This window comes from Carcharhinus amblyrhynchos, chromosome 1, assembly GCF_965287045.1.
Source record: "Carcharhinus amblyrhynchos chromosome 1, sCarAmb.v2.hapA, whole genome shotgun sequence".
Taxonomy (NCBI): domain Eukaryota; kingdom Metazoa; phylum Chordata; class Chondrichthyes; order Carcharhiniformes; family Carcharhinidae; genus Carcharhinus; species Carcharhinus amblyrhynchos.
In genome coordinates, this window is record NC_137324.1 from 2036380 (window position 1) to 2060400 (window position 24021).

The window sequence follows — 24021 nt, forward strand, 5'->3', positions numbered from 1 at the left end:
GTGCCACCACCAAACACATCTTTCCTTCACTCCCTCTGTCAGCATTCTGCAGAGACTGTTCCCTCCGGGAAACCGAGTCCACTCCTCCACGATACCCAACACATCTCCCATCACTCATGGCACCTTCCCATGCAATCACAGAAGGTGTAACACCTGTCCCTTTACCTCTTCTTTTCTTACCATCCAAAGTCCAAAACATTCTTTCCAGGTTGAGCAGTGTTACACTTGCACCTCTTTGAATTTGGTCTATCGCAATTGCTGCTCCCGATGTGGTCTCCTCCATATTGGAGAGATCAAGCGTCGCATAGATAATTGCATTGCTGAGCACCTTCAGTCTGTGCACAATCAGGACCCTGACCTTCCGGTTGCTTGCCATTTTAACACACGATCTTGCTCCCATGGCCACGTGTCTGTCCTTGACCTGCTGCAATGTTCCAGTGAAGCTCAACGCAAACTGGAGGAGCAGCATCTCATCTTCCAACATGGCACTTTAGAGCCTTCCAGTCTCAACGTCAAATTCAACAACTTTGGATGACTTGCTCTACCCCATCACAACCCCTTTGTCTTCATTCTAATTTATTTTATTTTTACTGTTCTCTCCCTTTTATTTCTTTATTGTCTTTCTTCATTGTCTCCCTCCCCCTGCCACTCTTTCCCCTTACTTTTTTCTCCTTCCCTTCCATTTTCTCCTCCTTTCCCTCTCCCTTTCTTAACTTCTGTCCCATCCATTTTCCTCCCCCCACCCTCCCCCAAATCTTCATTTTAGTTTATTTGCTGTTTGGTCATTCACACTCTTTATTCTCTCTGTGGACTGCCATTAGCACCTTTTTCCCTTGTTTCTGTGGCTATGACTCATCTTTCATTCTCTCCCCCTGCAGTATGAATATCTCCTACTTTCTAGGCCTTTTAGCTTTGACAAAGGGTCATTTGGACTTGAAACGTCAGCTCTTTTCTCTCCGTGCAGATGCTGCCAGGCCTGCTGAGATTTTCCAGCATTTTCTCTTTTGGTTTCAGATTCCAGCATCCGCAATAATTTGCTTTTATTGGTTAGGGATTATATTCACTGGAGTTTAGAAGAGTGAGAGGGGATCTCACAGAAACTTATAATAGTCTAACAGGATTAGACAGGGTATATTCAGAAAAAATGTTCCCAATGGTGGGAGAGTCCAGAACTCAGTGTCAGGGATCTGGGGTGGGACAGTGGTTAGCACTGCTGCTTCACAGCACCAGGGACCTGGGTTCGACTCTGGCTTGGGTCACTGTCTGATTGGAATTTGCAAATTCTCCCTGTCTCTGCATGGGTTTCCTCTGGGTGCTCCAGTTTCCTCCTATATTCTGAAAGACATGCTAGTTCGGTGCATTGACCCAGACAGATGCCGGACTGTAGTGACTAGGGGAGTTTTACTGTAGCTTTATTACAGGGTTAATGTAGGCCTTACTTATGGCTCAAAGGGCCAAATGGTCTCATCCTGATTCTAGTTTCTATGTAGTGTTCAGGCAGTGGCTCAGTTTTGCCTGAGTTGTACCTGGGTATGACCTTTTACCCTTTGAAATGGACTCACCTGAAAACTCTGCCCACCAGATGCAGCAGTGGGAAACCAGCTATAATTCACATCAGTCTGCTCTCCCGCCAACTTGAATGGACTATCCGGCAGGAGTTAATTCAGATGTTAATACCTGATAGAGAGATGTGTATGTATGGAAATTAGGTTCCCAATGTTGAACATTGGGAATCTCATTACATCACTGGGAACAATCAAGTCATACAATTTGTATTGGCATAATACAACAAGTTCTAGTGAGGAGCTGAAGGGAATCAGTATTAGTAGAGAAATAGTTTTGGGGAAATTGATGGGATTGAAGATGGATACATCTCCAGTTCCTGATAATCTTCACCCCAGAGTACTTAAAGGAAATTGGCCTGGAAATAACAGATCCACTGGTGTTTACTTTCCAACATTCTTTGGACTCTGGAATAGTTTGTAGAGATCGGAGGGTAGCTAATGTAAGCCCGCTTTTCAAAAAGGGAGGTAAGAGAAAACAGGGAACTATAGACCAGTGAGGCTAACATCGATACTGAGGAAGTTGCTAGAGGCTATTATCAAGGATTTCATAACTCGACATTTGGAAGGCAGTGGAATAATCAGACACAGTCAACATGGATTTACAAAGGGGAAATCATGCTTGATGAAGCTATTGGAATATTTTGAGGGTATAACTAGTAGAGTTGACCAATGTTGACATTTGTTTCTATGTTACGCAACATCGAATGAGTTTGTCTGCTCCCGTCGCTGATCCCAGCTGACAAAAACAGAAGCAGAAAATTCTCCTACCATGTCTGCATCTGCTCTCCAAATGAGAAGTACGACTTATTGCCACTTTCCTGCCTTTTTCAAATCATCATTTCATGCCTCTTGAATGCCTCATTTGAAACTGCCTTCACCACACTTCCAGGCACAGCATTCCAGACCTGAACTACTCGCTGTGTGAAAAAGTCTTTTCTCGCATCACATTTGCTTCTTTTGCAAATCACTCCAAATGTGTGTGCTCTCATTCTTGATCCTTTCACAAGTGGGACAATTTCTTCCTATCTCATCTGTCCAGCCTCCTCATGCTTTTGAATATTTCTATCAAAATCTCTTCGGAGCCTTCTTACCTTCATCTACTGAGTTAGCAATTCTTGAGAGTATGAAAATAGATAAGACCCCTAGGCTGGATGGGATTTACCTTAGGATTCTCTGGGAGGCTAGGGAGGAGATTGCAGAGCCTTTGGCTTTGATCTTCATGACGTCATTGGCTACAGGTATAGTGCCGGAAGACTGGAGGATAGCAAATGTTGTCCCCTTGTTCAAGAAGGGGAGTAGAGACCATCCTGGGAATTATAGACCAATGAGCCTTACTTCTGATGTCAGCAAGAATTATGAGGAATAGGATCTATAATCACCTAGAGAGAAATAAATTGATTAGAGATAGTCAACACGGTTTTGTGAAGGGTGGGTCGTGCCTCACAAACCTTTTTTTGAAAAGGTGACCAAAGAGGTGGAGAAGGATAAGGCAGTTGACGTGGTGTATATGGATTTTAGCAAAGCGTTTGATAAGGTTCCCCATGGTAGGCTATTGCAGAAAATGCAGATGCATGGGATTGAGGGTGATTTAGCAGTTTGGATCAGGCATTGGCTAGCTGATAGAAGACAGAGGGTGGCGGTTGATGGGAAATATTCAATCTGGAGTTCAGTTACAAGTGGTGTACCTCAGGGATCTGTTTTGAGGCCACTGCTGTTTGTCATTTTTATAAATGACCTAGATGAGGGTGTAGAAGGATGGGTTAGTAAATTTGCTGACGACACCAAAGTTGGAGGAGTTGTAGATAGTGAGGATGAATGTTACAGTTTGCAGAGGGACATAGATAAGCTGCAGAGCTGAGCTGAGAGGTAGCAAATGGAATTTAATGCAGAAAAGTGTGAGGTGATTCACTTTGGTAAGAGTAACAGGAGTACAGAATATAGGGCTAATACGACTCTTGGTAGTGTCAACGAGCAGAGAGATCCCGGTGTACATGTGCATAGATCCCTGAAAGTTGGCACCCAGGTTGGTAAGGTTAAGAAGGCATACGGTGTGTTAGCTTTCATTGGTAGAGGGATTGAATTTCGGAGCCGTGAGGTCAAGTTGCAAGTGTACAAAACTCTGGTGCGGCCGCACTTGGAGTATTGCATACAGTTCTGGTCGCCGCATTATAAGAAGGATGTGGAGGCATTGGAAAGGTGCAGAGGAGGTTTACCAGGATGTTGCCTGGTATGGTGGGAAGGTCTTATGAGGAAAGGCTGAGGAACTTGAGGTTATTTTTGTTGGAGAGAAGAAGGTTGAGAGGTGACCTAATTGAGGCATATAAGATGATTGGGGGTTAGATAGGGTGGACAGTGAGAGCCTTTTTCCTCGGATGGTGACGGCTAAGACAAGGGCACATAGCTTTAAATTAAGGGGTGGTAATTATAGGATGGATGTCAGAGGTAGGTTCTTTACTCAGAGAGTAGTCAGGACGTGGAATGCCCTGCCTGCAGCAGTTGTGGACTCGCCAACTTTAAGGGCGTTCAAATGGTCAGTGGATAGGCATATGGATAACATTGGAATAGTTTAGGCTAGAGGGTCATTAGATTGGTTCCACTGGTCGGTGCAACATCAAGGGCCGAAGGGCCTGTACTGCACTGTAATGTTCTATGTTCATGGAAATAGACCCAACCTCTCAGGGATCAGTGCTGGGTCCATTGTTATCTATCATTTGTCATTTATGTCAATGATCTGGATGAGAATATAGGAAACATAGTTCGTAACTTTGCAGATTAGACTAAGATTGGTGACATAGTGGACAGTGAAGAAAGTTAATTCCAATTGCAATGGGATCTTGATCAATTGGGCCAGTGGACTGATGATTGGCAGTTGGAGTTTAATTTACAGAAATGCTAGGTGATGCATTTTGGTAGACTGAACCAGGTTAGGACTTAGTCAGTTAATGGTAGGGCATTGGGGAGAGTTACAGAACAGAGATCTAGAGGTACATGTTCATAGCTCCTTGAAAGTGGAGTCACAGGTGGACAGAGTGGTGAAGAAGGCATTCAGTATGCTTGGTTTCATTGGTCAGAACATGAATACAGGAGTTGGAATGTCTTGTTGAAGTTGTACAAGACATTGGTAAGGCCACACTTGGAATACTGTGTGCAATTCTGTTCATCCTGTTGTAGAAAGAATATTATTAACTAGAAAAGTGCAGACAAGATTTACTAGGATGTTACCGGGATTTGATGGTTTGGGTTATAAGGAGAGGCTGGATAGACTCTGACGTTTTCCTCTGGAGCGTAGGAGGCTGAGAGGTGATCTCATAGAGGTCTATAAAATAATGAGCAGCACACATCAGCTAGATAGTCAATATATTTTCCCAAAGGTAAGGGAGTCTAAAACTACAGCACATAGGTTTAAGGTGAGAGGGGAGAGATACAAAACTGTCCAAAGGGGCATTTGCTTCACACAGGAAGTGGTGAATGTCTGGAACAAGCTGCCAGAGATAGTTGTAGAGGCGGGTATAATTTTATCTTTTAAAAAGCATTTAGGTAGTTACATGGGTACGATGGGTACAGAGAGATATGGACCAAATGCGGGCAATTGGGATGAGCTTAGGGGTTTAAAAACAAAAGGGTGTATGGACAAGTTGGGCTAAAGTGCCTGTTTCTATGCTGTAAAACTCTATGACTCTATGGCTCTCCTTCATAATTGAAGTTTCTCATTCCCGGAACCATTTTTGTGAATCTCTGATTGATTCACAAACTCCATATAGTGCGTCACCCAGAACTGTACACAATATTACAGCTGAGATCAAACCAGTGACTTTTATAAGGATAACCTCCTTGTTGTTGTACTTTATGCCCTGACTTCACCTGATGAAGGAGCAGCGCTCCGAAAGCATGTGATTTCAAATACACTTGTTGGACTATAACCTGGTGCCATGTGACCTCTCATCTTGCCCAAATTTTATGTCATCTGCACACTCTGAAGTTGTCCCCTGTACATGAAGATCTAGATATAAATCATAGAATCATATATCGTTTATATATATCAGGAAAAGCAAGGGTCCAACTCCAGCAGGATGCCACTACTCAACATATCTCCCCCTCACTCCCTTTCTCTCCAGGACACCCTGATCCACTCCTCCACCACACCTCACATCTCACACACTGTCCATAGCACCTTCCCATACAATTATAGAGGATGCAACACCTGCCCCTTTACTTCCTCCCTGCTCACCATCCCAGGTCCTAAACAGTCTTTCAAGTGAAGCAACACTTCACACGCACCTCCTTCAATCTGATCTATTCCATTCGCAGCTCTCAATGCAGTCTACTCTACATCAGAGAGACTAAATGCAGACTGGGTGACCGTCAGTCTACCCACAAGCAGGACCACGGGCTTTCTGTCACTTGTCATTTCAACAATCCACCCTGCTCTTCTGTCCACATGTCCATCCTTGGTCTTTTGCAATGTTCTAGTGAACCCCAATGCAAACTGGAGGAAAAGCACCTCTTAGAAGTAGAATCACAGAGAATCATAGAGGTTTACAGCATGGAAACAGGCCCTTCGGCCCAGCTTGTCCATGCTGCCCTTTTTTTAAACCCCAACGTTAGTCCCAATTACCCATATTTGGCCCATATCCCTCTCCCCATCTTACCCAAGTAACCTTCCAAATGCTTCTTAAAAGACAAAATTGAACCCACCTCGGCTACTACCTTGGCAGCTTGTTCCAGACACTAACCACCCTCTGTATTAAACAATTGCCCTTTCGGACACTTCTGCATCTCTCCCCTCTCACCTTAAACCTATGCCTTCTAGTTTTAGACTCCCTTACCTTTGGGAAAAGATATTGACTATCTCGCTGATCTGTGCCCCTCATTATTTTGTAGACTTCCACAAGATGTTGCCTGGGCTGGGAGGCATGCCTTATGAAGTTAGGTTGAGGGAGCTGGGTCTCTTTTCCCTGGAGAGACGAAGGTTGAGAGGCGACCTGATAGAGGTTTATAAAATGTTGAGAGGAATGGATAGGGTGGATTCTCAGAGGCTATTTCCCCGGGTTGAAATGGTCGCTACGAGAGGACACAGATTTAAGGTGCGGGGAGGAAAGTACGGAAGTGATGTTAGGGGTAAGTTTTTCACTCAGAGGGTGGTGAGTGAGTGGAATCGGCTGCCATCAGTGGTGGTGGAGGCGAACTCGCTGGGGTCTTTTAAAAGACTTCTGGATGAGTATATGGGGTTTTATGGGATTGGGGGTTATAGATAGGTGTTGATGTGATCGGCGCAACTCGTGGGCCGAAGGGCCTGTTTGTGCTGTAGTGTTCTATGTTCTATGTTCTAAGATCACCCCTCAGCCCTACTACCAATGTCTTGTACAACTTCAACAAGACATTCCAGGAGAAAAAGGTCCAAGTCGATCCAGTCTCTCCTTATAACTCCATCCATTAAGTCCCGGTAGCATCCAAGTAAATCTTTTCCGCACCCTTCTAGTTTAGTAATATCCTTTCGGTAATAGGGTGACCAGAACTGTGCACAATATTCCAAGTGTGGCCTTACCAATGTCTTGTACAACTTCAACAAGATGTCCCAACTTCTGTATTCAATGTTCTGACCAATGAAACCAAGCATGCTGAATGCCTTCTTCACCACTCTGTCTACCTGTGACTCCACTTTTAAGGAGCTATGAACATGTACCCTTAGATCTCTTTGTTCTGTAACTGTCCCCAGTGCCCTACCATGAACTGAGTAAGTCATATCCTGGTTCAATCTAACAAAATGCATCACCTCACATTTATCTAAATTCATCAGCCCACTGGACCAATTGATCAAGGTCCCAGTGCATTCCAAGATAACTTTCTTCACTGTCCACTGCCATCTGCAAACTTACTAACCATGCCTCCTATATTCTCATCCAAATCATCATTAATATCAATGACAAATAACAGTGGACCTTTACTTGGTAGCAAAAGCCACTAGGTTTCGGAGCGTTGCTCCTTCGTCAGGTAAGTTGGAGTTCTCTTCACAACCAGGGCATATAAGACACAAATTTAATTTACAAAATAATGGTTGAAATGCATTCTCCAAGGCAGCTTTCACGACACACGACAATGCAGAGTCGCTGAGCAGAGACTGATAGCCAAGTTCCCACATATGAGGATAGCCTCAACTGGGATCTTGGGTTAATTTCACACTATCTGTAACCCCCATGACTTGCCTGGGCTTGCAACATCTCACCAACTGTCCTGTCTGGAAACAATACACATCTCTTTAACCTGTGCTTAATGCTCTCTCCACTCACATTGTCTGTACCTTTAAGACTTGATTCCCTGTAAAGACTCGCATTCCAATTTTGTAAATTGAGTTTGTGTCTTTATATGCCCTGCTTCTGAACAGGACTCCCACTTACCAGGCTAAGGAGCAGTGCTCCAAAAGTTAGTGACTTTTGCTATCAAATAAACCTGTTGGACTTTAACCAGGTGTTCTGAGACTTCTTACTGTGTTTACCCCAGTCCAACGCTGGCATCTCCACATCATGATGACAGAAGCCAGAGGGTGGTTGTAGAGGGTTGCTTTTCAAACTGGAGGTCTGTGGCCAGTGGTGTGCCTCAGGAATCAGTGCAGGGTCCTGTTGGATTTTAACCTGGTGCTGTTATTCTGTCATCAAGCCAATTTTGTATCCATTTAGATACGTCACCCTGGATCCCATGAGGTTTAACCTTAAGCAACAACCTACCATGGATACCTCTTCCGATTGGCACCTTACAGCCTTGTACTGAACATTGGTTTAACAACTTCAGAGCATGAACTCTCCCCTCCATCTTCACCCTGTTTCCATTCATTTTATTTCATTTTGTCTCTTCTTTCATCTCATCATCCTTCTTTCTCACTTTCATTTTTCCACTTCTCCAATCCTGCTCTCCATCTTGCGCGGCCCCCTCTCCCTCCTCCATTCCACTTCAGGCAACAACAGAGCAGAAGAGACCCTTCAGCCCACCAAGTCTGCACCAACGCATGAAAGGCCCTGACCTGCCCAGCTAATCCGACTTGCCAGCACTTGGTCCATAGCCTTGAATGCTATGGCATGTCAAATACTCATCAAGGTACTTTTTAAATGAGGCATCCCGCCTCCACCAGCCTCCCAGGCTGCACATTCCAGACCATCACCACCCTCTGAGTAAAAATGTTTTTCCTCCAATCCCCCCTAAACCTCCCACTGCTCATTTTTAACTTGTGTCCACTCGTAACTGACCTTTCAGTTAAGAGGAATAGCTGCTCCCTTTCCACCCTATGCCCCTCACAATCTTCATCACTCAATCAGATCACCCCTCAATCTTCTCTGCTCCACAGAAAACAACCCAAACCTCTCTTCATAACTTAAATGTTCTCTCCCAGGCAGCATCCTGATGAGTACCCTCTGCACCCCTTCCAGAATGATCACATCCTTCCTATGTGGTGGCCAGAGCTGCACACGGTACTCCAGTTGTGGCTTCACCAAAGTTCTATACAACTCCATCATGACCTCTCTGCTTTTGTAATCTGTACAAAACCATAACCGTAAGCCTTAACCATCTGTACCTCTATTCTGCCATTTACACATTCTGATCACCTAATGGGCACGTTTAGCACCTTTCTCAGCCTTCTTCATCTTCATTTACATTCCCTTTGTCCAATTAGAGAACCACCCCCCTACGCTCCCCCCCCACCCTGCCCACCCTCATGGTATAAATCTCTGCTGTCTTTCTTTGCTCTCAGCTCTGATGAAGGGTCATCCAGACTCCAAACATTGGCCTGATTTTCTCTCCACAGATGCTGAGCGACCTGCTGAGATTTTCGAGCATTTTCTATTTTTGTTTCAGATTCCAGCATCCATAGTATTTTGCTTTTATCCCAATACTGATCCCTGGGGAACACAACACAAACCTTCCACCAGCTTGAGAAATATCAATTGGCTGTTATTCTCTGCTTCCTATGATTCAATCAATTTTGTTTCCATCTTGCTGTACTTCTTTCAAATTCATAAGCTATAATCTTTCTCACAAGGCTGTTATGATGTTCTGTCTCAAATGCCTTCTAAAACCTATATACACCACATCAACAGCATTCCCCTCATCTATTGTTTCTGTTACTTCATCAAAGAATTCCAGTACATCTGGACTGAACACTGAGTTCAACAACTTCAGAGTATGAACTCTCCCCTCCACCTTTACCCCATTTCCTTTCATTTTGTTTCATTTTGTTTCTTCTTTTCATCCCGTTCATCCATTTTCATCATCATCTTTCTCATTTCAATTTTTCAAACTCTCTCTTCCTGCTCTCCAACTTGCCCCTCAACCCCCCTGCCCCCGGCCTCTTCCGCACCTTGAGATGATTTCCCCTTCAGAAATCCATGCTGGATCCTCCTAATCAATCCACATTTTCCTTGTGATACGAATCCTGTCCTGAATAACTGTTTGTAGAAGCTTGCTCATCCCTGACATTAAGTTGACTGGCCTGCAATTGCTGAGTCTATCCTTAAAGCCTTTTTTGAACAAGAATGTAACATTTTTCTTTTTCAAGCTTTTTCAAGGAGCAGCTACTGCGAGTCCGTGATAGGTATGTCCCTGTCAGGCAAGGAGGAATTGGTAGGGCTAGGGAACCGTGGTGCACTAAAAAAGTTGATTCGTTGGTTAAAAAGAAAAAGGAGGCTTATGTTCGGATGAGACTTGAGGGCTCGGGTAGTGCACTAGAAAACTTTAGATTGGCTAGGAGGGAGTTGAAGAGTGAGTTAAAGTTAAGAAGGGCTAAAAGAGGACATGAGAAGACTCTGGCTGATAGGATTAAGGAGAATCCTAAAGCGTTCTATAGGTATGTCAAGAACAGAAGGTTGGTTAGGGCAAGATTAGGGCCAGTTATAGACAGCAGAGGGAAGTTATGTGTGGAACCGGAAGAGATTGGAGAGGCATTGAACCAATATTTCTCTTCGGTGTTCACGCAGGGGGACAAGGACATAGCTGAGGAGGACACTGGGTTGCAGGGGTGTAAAATAGACAGTATTACAGTTGATAAGGAGGATATGCTGGATATTCTTGAGGGTTTGAAAATAGATAAGTCCCCTGGTCCGGATGGGATTTACCCTAGGATTCTCTGGGAGGCAAGAGAAGTGATTGCAGAGCCTCTGGCTCTGATCTTCAGGTCGTCGTTGGCCTCTGGTATAGTACCGGAAGATTGGAGGTTAGCGAATGTTGTCCCATTGTTTAAGAAGGGGAACAGAGACTTCCCCGGGAATTATAGACCGGTGAGTCTTACTTCTGTTGTGGGCAAGGATTTAGAAAAAATTATTAGGGATAGGATTTATAGTTATTTGGAGAGTAATGAATTGATTGGAGATAGTCAGCATGGTTTTGTAGCGGGTAGGTCGTGCCTTACTAACCTTATTGAGTTTTTTGAGAAAGTGACCAAAGAGGTGGATGGGGGTAAGGCAGTTGACGTGGTATATATGGATTTTAGTAAGGCGTTTGATAAGGTTCACCATGGTAGGCTTCTGCAGAAAATGCAGATGTATGGGATTGAGGGTAATCTAGGAAATTGGATCAGGAATTGGCTAGCAGATAGGAGACAGAGGGTGGTGGTTGATGGTAAATATTCATCATGGAGTTCGGTTACGAGTGGTGTGACTCAGGGATCTGTTTTAGGGCCACTGCTGTTTGTAATTTTTATAAATGATCTGGATGAAGGTATAGTTGGGTGGATTAGTAAATTTGCTGATGACACCAAAGTCGGAGGTGTGCTAGATTGTGAGGAAGGGTGTCATAGTTTGCAGGGAGACTTAGACAGGTTGCAGAGCTGGGCCGAGAGGTGGCGGATGGAGTTTAATGCGGAGAAGTGTGAGGTAATTCACTTTGGTAGGAATAACAGATGTGTGGAGTATAGGGCTAACGGGAGGACTTTGAATAGTGTGGATGAACAGAGGGATCTAGGTGTATGTGTACATAGATCCCTGAAAGTTGGGAATCAAGTAGATAGGGTTGTTAAGAAGGCATACGGTGTCTTGGCGTTCATTGGTAGGGGGATTGAATTTAGGAGTCGCAGCGTCATGTTGCAACTGTACACAACTCTGGTGCGGCCGCACTTGGAGTACTGTGTGCAGTTCTGGTCCCCACATTATAGGAAGGATGTGGAGGCTTTGGAGAGGGTGCAGAGGAGGTTTACCAGGATGTTGCCTGGTATGGAGGGGAGGTCCTCTGAGGAGAGACTGAGGGATTTGGGGTTGTTTTCGCTGGAAAGAAGGCGGCTAAGAGGGGATCTTATTGAAACATATAAGATGATTAGAGGTTTAGATAGGGTGGACAGTGATAGCCTTTTTCCTCGGATGGAGAAAGCTAGCACGAGGGGGCATGGCTTTAAATTAAGGGGGGGTAGTTATAGGACGGATGTCAGGGGTAGGTTCTTTACCCAGAGGGTGGTGAGGGGTTGGAATGCCCTGCCTGCTGAGGTTGTAAATGCGCCTAGGTTGGGGGCGTTTAAGAGATCTGTGGATAGGTTTATGGACGAAAAGGGATTGGTTTAGGTTAGTGGGTCATTGTTTTTTAACTGGTCGGCGCAACATCGTGGGCCGAAGGGCCTGTTCTGCGCTGTAATGTTCTATGTTCTATTTGCAATTCCCTAGTCCTCTGGAAATTCCCCTGAGCCCAGAGATGGCTGGAAGATTCTGGTCAGTGCCCCCACAATCTTCATTCTCACTTCTTTCAATGTACTTTGTAAGAATAAGAACACAACAACTAGCAGCAGGATTCGACCATCTGGCCCTTCAAGCCTGCTCCACCATTCAATAAGGTCATGGCTGATCGTTTTTGTGGACTCAACTCCACTTACTCAGCCACTCAACATAACCCTTAGTTCCTTTAGTGTTCAAAAATGTATCTATCCTTGCCTTAAAAACATTCAATGAGGTAGCCTCAACTGCTTCACTGGGTAGGGAATGCCACAGATTCACAACTCTTTGCATAGAAAAGTTTCTCCTCAACTCAATCCTAAATCTGCTCCCCTTTATTTTAGAGTCATAGAGTCATAGAGGTTTACAGCATGGAAACAGCCTCTTCGCCCCAATTTGTCCTTGCTGCTCTTTATTTTTTTAACCCCCGAAGCTAATTTTGAGGCCATGCCTCTTGTTCCAGTTTCAATTGCCAGTGGAAACAACTCCCCTGCTTCTATCTTATCTATCTTATGATCGGCAGAACTTGTGGGCCGAAGGGCATGTTTGTGCTGTAGTGTTCTATGTTCTATTTCCTTCATAATCTTATATGTTTCTATGAGATCTCCCCTCATTCTTCTGAATTTCAATGAGTATAGCCACAGTATATTCAGTGTCTCCTCATAAGCCAAAATGCTCAACTCCAGAATCAACTTAGTAATCTCCACTGCACCCCCTCCACCACCAGTATATTCTTTCTCAGGTAAGAAGACCAGGGCTATACACAGTACTCCAGGTGTTGCCTCACCAGCACCTTATATAGCTGTAATATAACCTCGCTGTTTTTCCATCCCTTTCGCAATGAAGGCCAAAATTCTATTTGCCTTCTTAATTACTGCTGCACCTGCAAACCAACCTTTTGTGATTCGTTATTTTATCCTTTTACATGTATAAGGGCAATATGGCATTTAGGGTAGTGATGTGCTCCTCCTGCCAGATGTGGGAAATTAGGGAGCAATCTAGTATCTCTTTGTCTGCAGGAAGTGTGTCCAGCTGCAGCTCCTCACAAACTACATTGTTCGGTTGGAGAGGCAGGTGGATGCATTGCACAGCATACAGAAGGCAGCGAGTGTGATAGACACTAGTTACAGTGAGGTTGTCACACAACAGGTTCAGACAGGTAGATGGGTGACTGCCAGGAGATGCAAGTAGGTAGTGCAGGAGTCTCCTGTGCCTTCCCCTTTCAAACAGGTGTGCCGCTTTGGATACTGTTGAGGGGATAGCTGTCATGGAAAGATACCAGCAGCAGCCAAGCCTCTGGCATCATACGTGGTTCTGCTGGAGAGCAGCATCAGGCAAAGAGCAAGTGAACAGTAGTAATAGGGGACTTGCTATTACAGGCACAGACAGGCATTTCTGTGGCCGCAATCGAGACTCCAGGATGGTGTGCTGCCTCCAAGCAGCACACCAAGGCTCAAGGACGTCTCTGAGCGGCTGCAGGGCATTCTTAAGTGGGAGGGTGAGCAGCCAGAAGTTATTGTTCAGATTGGTACCAACGATATAGGTAGGAAAAGGGATGAGATCCTGAAGTGTGAATATAGAGAGCTAGGCAGAAGGCTAAAATTCAGGACCTCGAAGTTAGTAATTTCTGGACTATGGTGCCACACACTAGTGAGAGTAGGAATAGGAGGATTAGGCAGATGAATGCGTGGCTTGAGAGCTCGTGCAGGGGGCAGGGATTTAGATCATTGTGATCTCTTTTGTGGAAGCATGACCTGTTCAAGAGGGAAAGGTTACACCTGAACTGGAAGGGGACTAATATCCTGGCAGGGAGATTTGCTCGAGCCTCTCAGGAGGGTTTAAACTAATTTGGCAGGAGGATGGGACCCAAAGCAGTAGGGAGACAGAAGAGAAGATTGAGGACAGCACAGAAGTTAAAAAGAGAACATTAAGTAGTAAAGGCAGTGTCAGTAATGCAAATACCAAACAGATGAGGCAAAAGCAGGGCAGAGAGCAAGTTTGAAGTTCAGATTAAACTGCATTTATTTCAATGTAAGAGGCCTGATGGGCAAGGCAGGTGAACTCAGGACATGGATGGGTACGTGGGACTGGGATATCATAGCGATCACTGAAACAAAGAACAAAGAAAACTGTAGCACAGGAACAGGCCCTTCAGCCCTCCAAGCCTGCACCAGCCACGCTGTCCAACTGAACTCATACCCCCGACACCTCTGGGGACCATATCTCTCTATTCCCATCCTGTTCACGTACTTGTCAAGATGCCTCTTAAAAATCACTATCATATCCGCTTCCACTATCTCCCCTGGCAACAAATCCCAGGCATCCACTACTCTTTGTGCAAAAAGTCTGCTACATCTCCTTTAAACCTTGCCCCTCACACCTTAAACCTGTGCCCCCCAGTAACTGACTCTTCCACCCTGGGAAAAAGCTTCTGACTATCCACTCTACCCATGCCTCTCATAATCTTGTAGACTTCTTATAGACGGTGTCTTGGCGTTTATTGGTAGGGGGATTGAATTTAGGAGTCGCAGCGTCATGTTGCAACTGTACAAAACTCTGGTGCGGCCGCACTTGGAGTACTGTGTGCAGTTCTGGTCCCCACATTACAGGAAGGATGTGGAGGCTTTGGAGAGGGTGCAGAGGAGGTTTACCAGGATGTTGCCTGGTGTGGAGGGGAGGTCCTATGAGGAGAGACTGAGGGATTTGAGGTTGTTTTCGTTAGAAAGAAGGCGGCTAAGAGGGGACCTTATTGAAACATATAAGGTGATTAGAGGTTTAGATAGGGTGGACAGTGATAGCCTTTTTCCTCGGATGGAGAAAGCTAGCACGAGGGGGCATAGCTTTAAATTAAGGGGTGGTAGTTATAGGACGGATGTCAGGGGTAGGTTCTTTACCCAGACGGTGTGAGGGATTGGAATGCCCTGCCTGCTGCAGTTGTAAATGCGCCTAGTTTGGGGGCGTTTAAGAGATTCGTGAATAGGTTTATGGATGGAAAGGGTTTGGTTTAGGTTAGAGGGTCATTGTTTTTTTAACTGGTCGGCGCATCGTGGGCCGAAGGGCCTGTTCTGCGCTGTAATGTTCTAATGTTCTATGTTCTATCAGGTCTGCCCTGAACCTCCATCGCTCCAGTGCAAACAAACCAAGTTTCTCCAACCTCTCCTCAGAGCTAATGATTGTTCGCTGGAGTGGGCGGAGTGAAGGTCACACGGAGTAAAGGTAAGCGATTACCTTTGTAAAGATTTTCGCGGGCTTTGTAATGGTTTTTCTGCTTTAAAAATTAGACAGGAAGTGGGCCACGGGGCTTTGTGGGAAGGGATTTTTTCTGACCGTGCAAAGTTTAAAAGGAGGATTGCTGTAGACAGCGGGCAGCGTCGGGAGCGGGCAGTGGAGTGAGAGGGAAGCAGAGTGAGCTGTAAGGGCTTGGGATCAAAGGGCTTGGGAGAAAAGGGCAGGGTAAGTTTAAATTCTTAACTGTGTTCAGTAATTACTAGGAGACTGTGATGGAGGGGCATGTGATGTGCTGTTTCTGTATGATGTGGGAGCTGGTGGACCCCCAAGGTCTTTCCCAGTGACCATGTCTGAAGTAAGTGCTGGTTGTTTGAAGAGCTCCAGCTCAAAGTAGACGAACTGAACTCTGAGCTTCAGACACTGAGGCTCATCAGGGAGAGGGAGTGCAAACTGGATAATGGGGGGCAAGAGAAATTCACACCCCCGAGACTGGCTAACTCTGAGAGTCAGGAACAAGAGGGTGCTGCTGAGGGGAGGAAGGAGGGGGGAGTAGGGAGGAAGGGTGAGAGGAAGGAGGGGGGAGTGGGGAGGAAGGAGGGGGGGACCCAAAGGCCTCAGCCTCTCAATCTGCACAACAGATTTGAGGTTCTTGCTCCCAGTGTGGACAAGGACGAGGGCTGTAAGGTTGACGAGCAAACTGCCCACGGTACAGTGGTGCAGACACAGGACAAAGAGGAAGAAGTAAAGAGGAATGCAGTGGTAACTGGGGATAGTGTAGTTAGGGGCATAGACACTGTCCTTTGTGAAAGGGATAAGGAATACAAAAGGGTGTGTTGTCTGCCTGGTGCTCGGGTCCAGGATGTCTCATCTGGGCTGCAGAGGAACCTGGAGTAGGAGGGTGAGACTCCAGTCGTTGTGGTGCATGTGGGTGCCAATGACACAGGCAAAATGGGGACTAAGGATCTGCAGAGGAAGTATGCAAAGCTGGGAATGAAATTAAAAAATAGAACCGACAAGGTGGTTATCTCTGGATTACTACCTGAACCACGTGCAGATGGGCGTAGGGTAAATAGGATTAAAGAGATGAATGGGTGGCTCAGGGATTGGTGTGGGAGGAATGGGTTTGAATTTATGGGGCATTGGCACCAGGATTGGGGCAGATGGGACCTGTTCAGATGGGATGCTCTTTGTCTGAACCGTGCTAGGACCAGAGTCCTGATGAATCATATAACTAGGAATGTAGATAGGGCTTTAATCTAATTAGGGAGGGGGAAGGTGCAGGGGTAGGAGAAATTACAATGTCTAAAGTAAAAGAGAGGGTACAGGCACGGGAAAATGATTAGGATGTCCCAATAAAGGGAGCAGGGGGCATGAGAAAGGTTGGTAGCGTTCCTGCAAATAGGGTCCAGATAAAGGCTGGTATAAAGACACTTTATCTGAATGCACGAAGCATTCGGAACAAAGTGAACGAGCTGGTGGCGCAGATCAGCACAAATGGGTATGATCTGGTGGCCATTACAGAAACATGGTTGCAGGGTGACAGGGACTGGGAGCTGAATGTCCAGGGATATCAAGTGTTTAGGAAGGATAGACGGGAGGAAAAAGGGGGTGGGGTAGCTCTGCCGATTAAGGATAATATCAGGGCGGTGGTAAGGGATGATATAGGCTCCAAAGAGCAGAATGTGGAATCGTTGTGGGTGGAGATAAGGAACAGTGAAGGGAGGAAGACGCTGGTGGGTGTGGTCTATAGGCCCCCAAATAATAACTTGGAGGTGGGGCGGGCTATAAACAAGCAAATAAATGATGCGTGCAGAAATGGAACTGCGATAATTATGGGGGATTTCAATCTGCATATTGATTGGTTGACCCATGTTGGACGCGGTGGGCTTGAGGAAGAGTTCTTGGAATGCTGCCGGGATAGTTTCCTTGAACAGTGTGTGACAGAACCGACGAGGGAGCAAGCTATCTTAGATCTGGTGTTATGTAACGAGGCAGATAGAATTAGGGACCTTGTTGTGAGGGATCCACTCGGGACGAGCGATCATTGTGTGGTTGAGTTTTTGATGCAGTTAGAGGATGAGAAAGTGGGGTCCCGAACCTGTGTCCTCTGTTTGAACAGAGGGGAGTACGATAGGATGAGAGTGGAACTGGCGAATGTAGATTTGGGGCACAGATTGGTCGGCAGGACTGCTGAGGAACAGTGGAGGATCTTTAAGGAGATCTTTTTCGGTGCTCAGCAGAAATTTATTCCAATGGTAAAGAAGGATCATAGGAGAAGGGATAATCAGGCGTGATTCTCGAAGGAAATAAAGGGGAGTATTACATTAAAAGCTGATGCGTTCAGAGTGGCTAAAAGTAGTGGGCGAGTAGAAGATTGGGAGAGATTTAAAAATCAACAAAGATTGACTAAGAAGTTGATAAAGAAAGGAAGGATAGACTATGAAGCTAAACTAGCACTAAATATAAAAAAGGACAGTTAAGAGGTTTATAAATATATAAAGAGGAGGAGGCTGGCTAGAGTGAATGTTGGACCCTTAGAGGATGAGAGGGGGGATTTAGTGGTGGGGGATGAGGAAATGGCTGAGGCCTTAAATAAGTTTTTTGCCTCGGTCTTCACGGAGGAGGACGCGAATAGTTTGCCGGGTATTAAAGATAGAAGGATGGTAGGAGTTGAGGGCCTGAATGCGATTACTGTTACTAGAGAGGTAGTGCTTGATCGACTAGCGGGACTGATGGTGGACAAGTCCCTAGGACCGGATGGAATGCATCCCAGGGTTCTGAAGGAAATGGCGGAGGTGATAGTGGATGCCTTAGTGATTATTTACCAAACTTCGCTGGGTTCCGGGGAAGTGCCGGAAGATTGGAAAACAGCTAATGTTACGCCGCTGTTTAAAAAACGTAGCAGGCAAAAGGCAGGGAATTATAGGCCGGTTAGTTTAACATCTGTTGTTGGAAAAATGCTTGAATCCGTCATCAAAGAAGAAATAGCGAGGCACCTTGAGAAGAATTGTTTGATAGAGCAGACGCAGCACGGATTCGTTCAGGGGAAGTCATGTCTGACGAATTTATTGGATTTCTATGAGGATGTGACTAGTGCGGTAGACAGAGGGGAACCGGTAGATGTGGTGTTTCTCGATTTTCAAAAGGCATTTGATAAAGTCCCGCACAAAAAGTTGCTTCAGAAGGTTAGGGGGCATGGAGTTGGGCACAAGGTGTTAGCGTGTATAGAGGATTGGTTGTCTAATAGGAGGCAGAGAGTTGGTATCAATGGGTGCCATTCTGATTGGCGGTTGGTGACTAGTGGAGTGCCGCAGGGATCAGTGCTGGGGCCTCAACTATTTACCATTTATATAGATGATCTGGAGGAGGGAGCTGAGTGTAGGGTGTCAAAATTTGCTGATGACACGAAGATAAGTGGAAAAGCAAATTCTGAGGAGGGTGTGGAAAGTCTGCAGAGGCATCGAGATAGGCTGAGCGAGTGGGCAAGGATCTGGCAGATGGAGTATAATGTTACCAAGTGTGAGGTTATCCACTTTGGCAGAAATAGGAGGGATTACTATTTAAAGGGCGAAAAGCTGCAGCATGCTCCGGTGCAGAGGGATCTGGGGGTCCTTGTGCATGAGTCACAAAAACCCAGCCTGCAGGTGCAGCAGGTGATCAAGAAGGCGAATGGGATGTTGGCCTTTATAGCGAGGGGGATAGAATACAAAAGCAGGGAGGTCTTGCTGTAACTGTACAGGGCACTGGTGAGGCCACAGCTGGAGTACTGTGCGCAGTTTTGGTCGCCGCACTTGCGCAAGGATATTTTGGCCTTGGAGGGAGTGCAGAGGAGGTTCAAAGAACATCCCAGCACGGGAAACAGGCCCTTCGGCCCAACGAGCCCACGCCGCCGCATCTTCCCACACCTACCCCGCCCTGTGTGTATGTGAGTGGAACCCCTACTGTAGCCAGATTCAGGGGAGAACAGTGTCAATTTCACTAGGCTGATACTGGAGATGGGGGGGGGTTGGACTGTGAAGAGAGACTAAATCAACTGGGTCTGTACTCGTTGGAGTTTCGAAGGATGAGGGGGGATCTTATCAAGACGTATAAGATAATGAAGGGGATGGATAGGGTAGAGGTAGAGAGATTCTTCCCGCTCAGAAAGGACAGCAGGACTAGAGGGCACAACCTCAAGATAAGGGGGGAGCAGTTTAGAACGGAGTTGAGGAGGAACTTCTTCACTCAAAGGGTGGTGAATCTTTGGAATTCTCTGCCCGTTGAAGTGGTGGAGGCTACCTCACTAAATATATTTAAGACACGGGTAGATAGGTTTTTGGTAGGCAAGGGAATTAAGGGCTTTGGGGAGAAAGCGGGAAAGTGGAACTGAGCCACTTCAGATCAGCCATGATCTTATTGAATGGCAGGGCAGGCTCGAAGGGCTAGATGGCCTACTCCTGCTCCTATTTCTTATGTTCTTATGTTCAAATGCCCTCCATACAGACAACATCCTGGTAAATCTTTTCTGTACCCTCTCTAAAACCTCCATGTCCTTCTGGTAGTCTGACGTCCAGAATTGAACACTATATTCCAAGTGTGTCCTAACTGGTCAAGAAGGAAGAGGAGGCACGTGACATGCATAGGCAGCTGGGAACAAGTGAATCCCTTGAAGGGCATAGGGGGTTTCGGAGTAGAGTTAAGAGAGAAATCTGGAGGGCAAAAAGGGACACAAGATTATTTTGGCAGATAAGGCAAAGGAGAATCCAAAGAGCTTCTACAAATACATAAAGGCCAAAAGAGTCACTAGGGAGAGAGTAGGGCCTCTTAAGGATCAACAAGGTCATCTATGTACGATGGGTGAGATCCTAAATGAATATTTCACATCAGTATTCACTGTTGAGAAAAGCATGGATGTTAGGGAACTTCGGGACATAAATAGTGACTTCTTGAGCAGTGTACATATTACAGAGAAGGAGGTACTGGAAGTCTTAAACCGCATCAAGGTAGATAAATCCCTGGGATCTGATGAAGTTTATCCCAGGATGTTGTGGGAGGCGAGGAGGAAATTGTGTATCCCCTAACAGAGATACTTGAATCATCGATAGTCACAGGTGAGGTGCCTGAAAATTGGAGGGTGGCAAATGTTGTGCCCTTGTTTAAGACGAGCTGTAGGGAAAAGCCTGGGAACTACAGGCCGGTGAGCCTCACATCTATGGTGGGTAGGTTGTTGGAAGGTATTTTGAGAGACAGGATCTGCAGGCATTTAGGAATGCAAGGACTCATTGGGGAATGCCAGCACGGCTTTATGATCGGAAAATCATGTCTCACAAATCTGATTGAGTTTTTTGAAGGGGTACCAAGGAGGTAGAGGAGGGCAGTGATGTTGTCTACATGGATTTCAGCAAGGCCTTTGACAAGGTACCGCATGAGAGATTGTTAAATCTCACGGGATCCAGTGTAAGGTATCTAAATGGATACAAAACTGGCTTGATGATAGAAGACAGAGGGTGATTGTATAGAGTTGTTTTTCAAACTGGAGGCCTGTGACCAGCGGGGTGCCTCAAGGGTCAGTGCTGGGTCTGCTGTTATAGAACATAGAACACTACAGCACAAACAGGCCCTTCGGCCCACGAGTTGCGCCGATCACATCAACACCTACCAATCTATAAACCTATCTATAACCCCCAATCCCATTAAATCCCATATGCTCATCCAGAAGTCTTTTAAAAGACCCCAGCGAGTTCGCCTCCACCACCACTGACGGCAGCCGATTCCATTCACTCACCACCCTCTGAGTGAAAAACTTACCCCTAACATCACTTCTGTACTTGCCTCCCCGCACCTGAAATCTGTGTCCTCTCGTAGCAACCATTTCAACCCGGGGAAATAGCCTCTGAGAATCCACCCTATCTATTCCTCTCAACATTTTATAAACTTCTATCAGGTCACCTCTCAACCTTCGTCTCTCCAGGGAAAAGAGTCCCAGCTCCCTCAACCTAACTTCATAAGGCATGCCTCCCAGTCCAGGCAACATCCTTGTAAATCTCCTCTGTACCCTTTCAATAGCTTCTACATCCTTCCGATAGTGAGGCAACCAGAACTGCGCACAGTACTCTAAATGAGGCCTGACAAGGGTCTTATAAAGTTGCAGCATTACCTCCCGATTCCTAAACTCAATCCCTCGATTAATGAAGGCCAGTACACCATACGCCTTCTTGACCACATCCTCCACCTGCGAGGCCGATTTAAGAGTCCTGTGGACCCGGACCCCAAGATCCTTCTGCTCTTCAACACTACTGAGACTCCTGCCCTTGATCGTGTACTCGTTCATCCCGTTGGTTCTGCCAAAATGGACGACTACACATTTATCCGCGTTGAAGTCCATCTGCCACTTCTCCGCCCAGTCCTGCATCCTATTTATGTCCTGCTGCAACTTTTGACATCCTTCCAGACCATCCACAACACCACCGACCTTCGTGTCATCAGCGAACTTACTTACCCATCCCTCCACTTCCTCATCTAGGTCATTTATGAAAATGACAAACAGCAAGGGTCCGAGAACAGATCCCTGGGGCACTCCACTGGTGACTGACCTCCATGCCGAAAAAGACCCATCCACAACCACTCTCTGCCTTCTGCAGGCAAGCCAGTTCTGGATCCACAAGGCCAAAGGCCCTTGGATCCCATGCCCTCTCACCTTCTCAAGAAGTCTTGCATGGGGGACCTTATTTGTCTTTATATCAGTGATTTGGATGAGAATTATAGGAGGCATGGTTAGTAAGTTTGCAGATGACACCAAGATTGGTGGCATAGTGGACAGTGAAGAAGGTTATCTCGGATTGCGACATGATCTTGATCAATTGGACCAATGGTCTGTCGAATGGCAGCTGGAGTTTTATTTAGATAAATGTGAGGTGGTGCATTTTAGTAAATTGAACCAGGGCAGGACTTACTCAGTTAATGGTAGGACGTTGTGGAGAGTTATAGAACAAAGAGATCCAAGGGTACATGTTCACAGCTCCTTGAAAGCGGAGCCACAGGTGGATAGAGTGGTGAAGAAGGCATTCAGCATTCTTGGTTTCATTGGTCAGAACATTGTTTCCAGGAGTTGGGAGGTCTTGATGAAGTTGTACCAGACATTGGTTAGGCCACATTTGGAATACTGTGCACAGTTGTGGTCACCCTATTATAGAAAGGATATTATTAAACTAGAAAGAGTGCAGAACAGATTCACTAGGATGCTACCAGGACTTGATAGTTTGAGAGAGAAGGGGAGACTTATAGATGGGGACTTTTTTCTTGAACGTAGAAGGCTGAGAGGTCATCTAATGGAGGTCTATAGAGTAACGAGGGGCATAGATCAGCTCAAAAGTCAATATCTTTCCCAAAGGTAGGGGACTCTAAAACTAGAATGCATAGGTTTAAGGTGAGAGGGGAGAGATACAAAAGTCCAGAGGGGCACCTTTTTCTCGCAGAGGCTGGTGAGTATCTGGAAAAAGCTGAAAGAGGTAATAGTAGAGGCGGGTACAATTTTGTCTTTTAAAAAGCATTTAGATTGTTACATGGGTAAGATGGATAGAGGGGGATATGGGCCAAATGCGGACAATTGGGACTAGCTTAGGGATTTAAAAAAAAGGGTGGCATGGACAAGTTGGGCCGAAGGGCCTATTTTCATGCTGTAAACCTCTATGACTCTATGCACAAGGATACCCAGGTCCCTCTGCACAGCAGCATGCTGCAATTTTGTACTATTTAAATAATAATCCATTTTCCTGTTATTCCTACCAAAATGGATGACCTCACATTTACCAATATTGTACTCCATCCCTTTCCCACTCACAGACTATTTATATCCCTTTGCAGACCTTCAACATCCTCTGCATACTTTGCTTTGCCACTTATCTTACTATCATCTGTGAATTTTGACACACTACACTTCATCTCCAATTCCAAATCATCTGTGTCAATCGTAAACCATTGCAGTCCCAACATTGATCCCTGAGGCACACCGCTAGTCACTTATCACCAACCAGAAAAACACATTTAGCCCCAATCTTTGCGTTCTGTTTGTTAACCAATCCTCTATCCATGCTAATATATTACATGAAACACCATGCATCTTTATCTTATGCAGCAGCCTTTGGTGCGGCACATTGCCAATGCCTTCTGGAAATCCAGATACCCCACATCCACAGGTTCCCCATTGTCCACTGCACACGTAATGTTCTTAAAGAATACAACTAAATTAATCAAACATGATCTGCCCTTCATGAACCCATGCTGTGTCTTTCCAGTAAGATAATTTATATCCACTGTCTTGCTATTTCTTCCTTGATGATAGGTTCAAGCATTTTCCCTTGCATCTTATTGCTTCAATGCATCTCATCTGGTGCTGGTGCCTTGTCACCTTTAAGTACCAACAGTGTATTCAACACTTTGTCCTCATCCATTTTAAAAACTTCTCAGGACAGCTTCCTCAGCTGTCGACATGTACGGGTCGCACTCACCTCCTTGGTAAGGAGGGATGTAAAATATTCATTTATCCCTCAGCCATGCCCCCAGCCACAATA

General features: G+C 45.7%; 1 protein-coding gene across 1 annotated transcript in view; it reads right to left on the reverse strand.

The window, feature by feature from the left end:
• Nucleotides 1-24021, reverse strand: part of LOC145348462 (disintegrin and metalloproteinase domain-containing protein 12-like) — a 313921-nt gene that overhangs the window by 230989 nt on the left and 58911 nt on the right. The gene's annotated exons all lie outside the window — the stretch shown is intronic.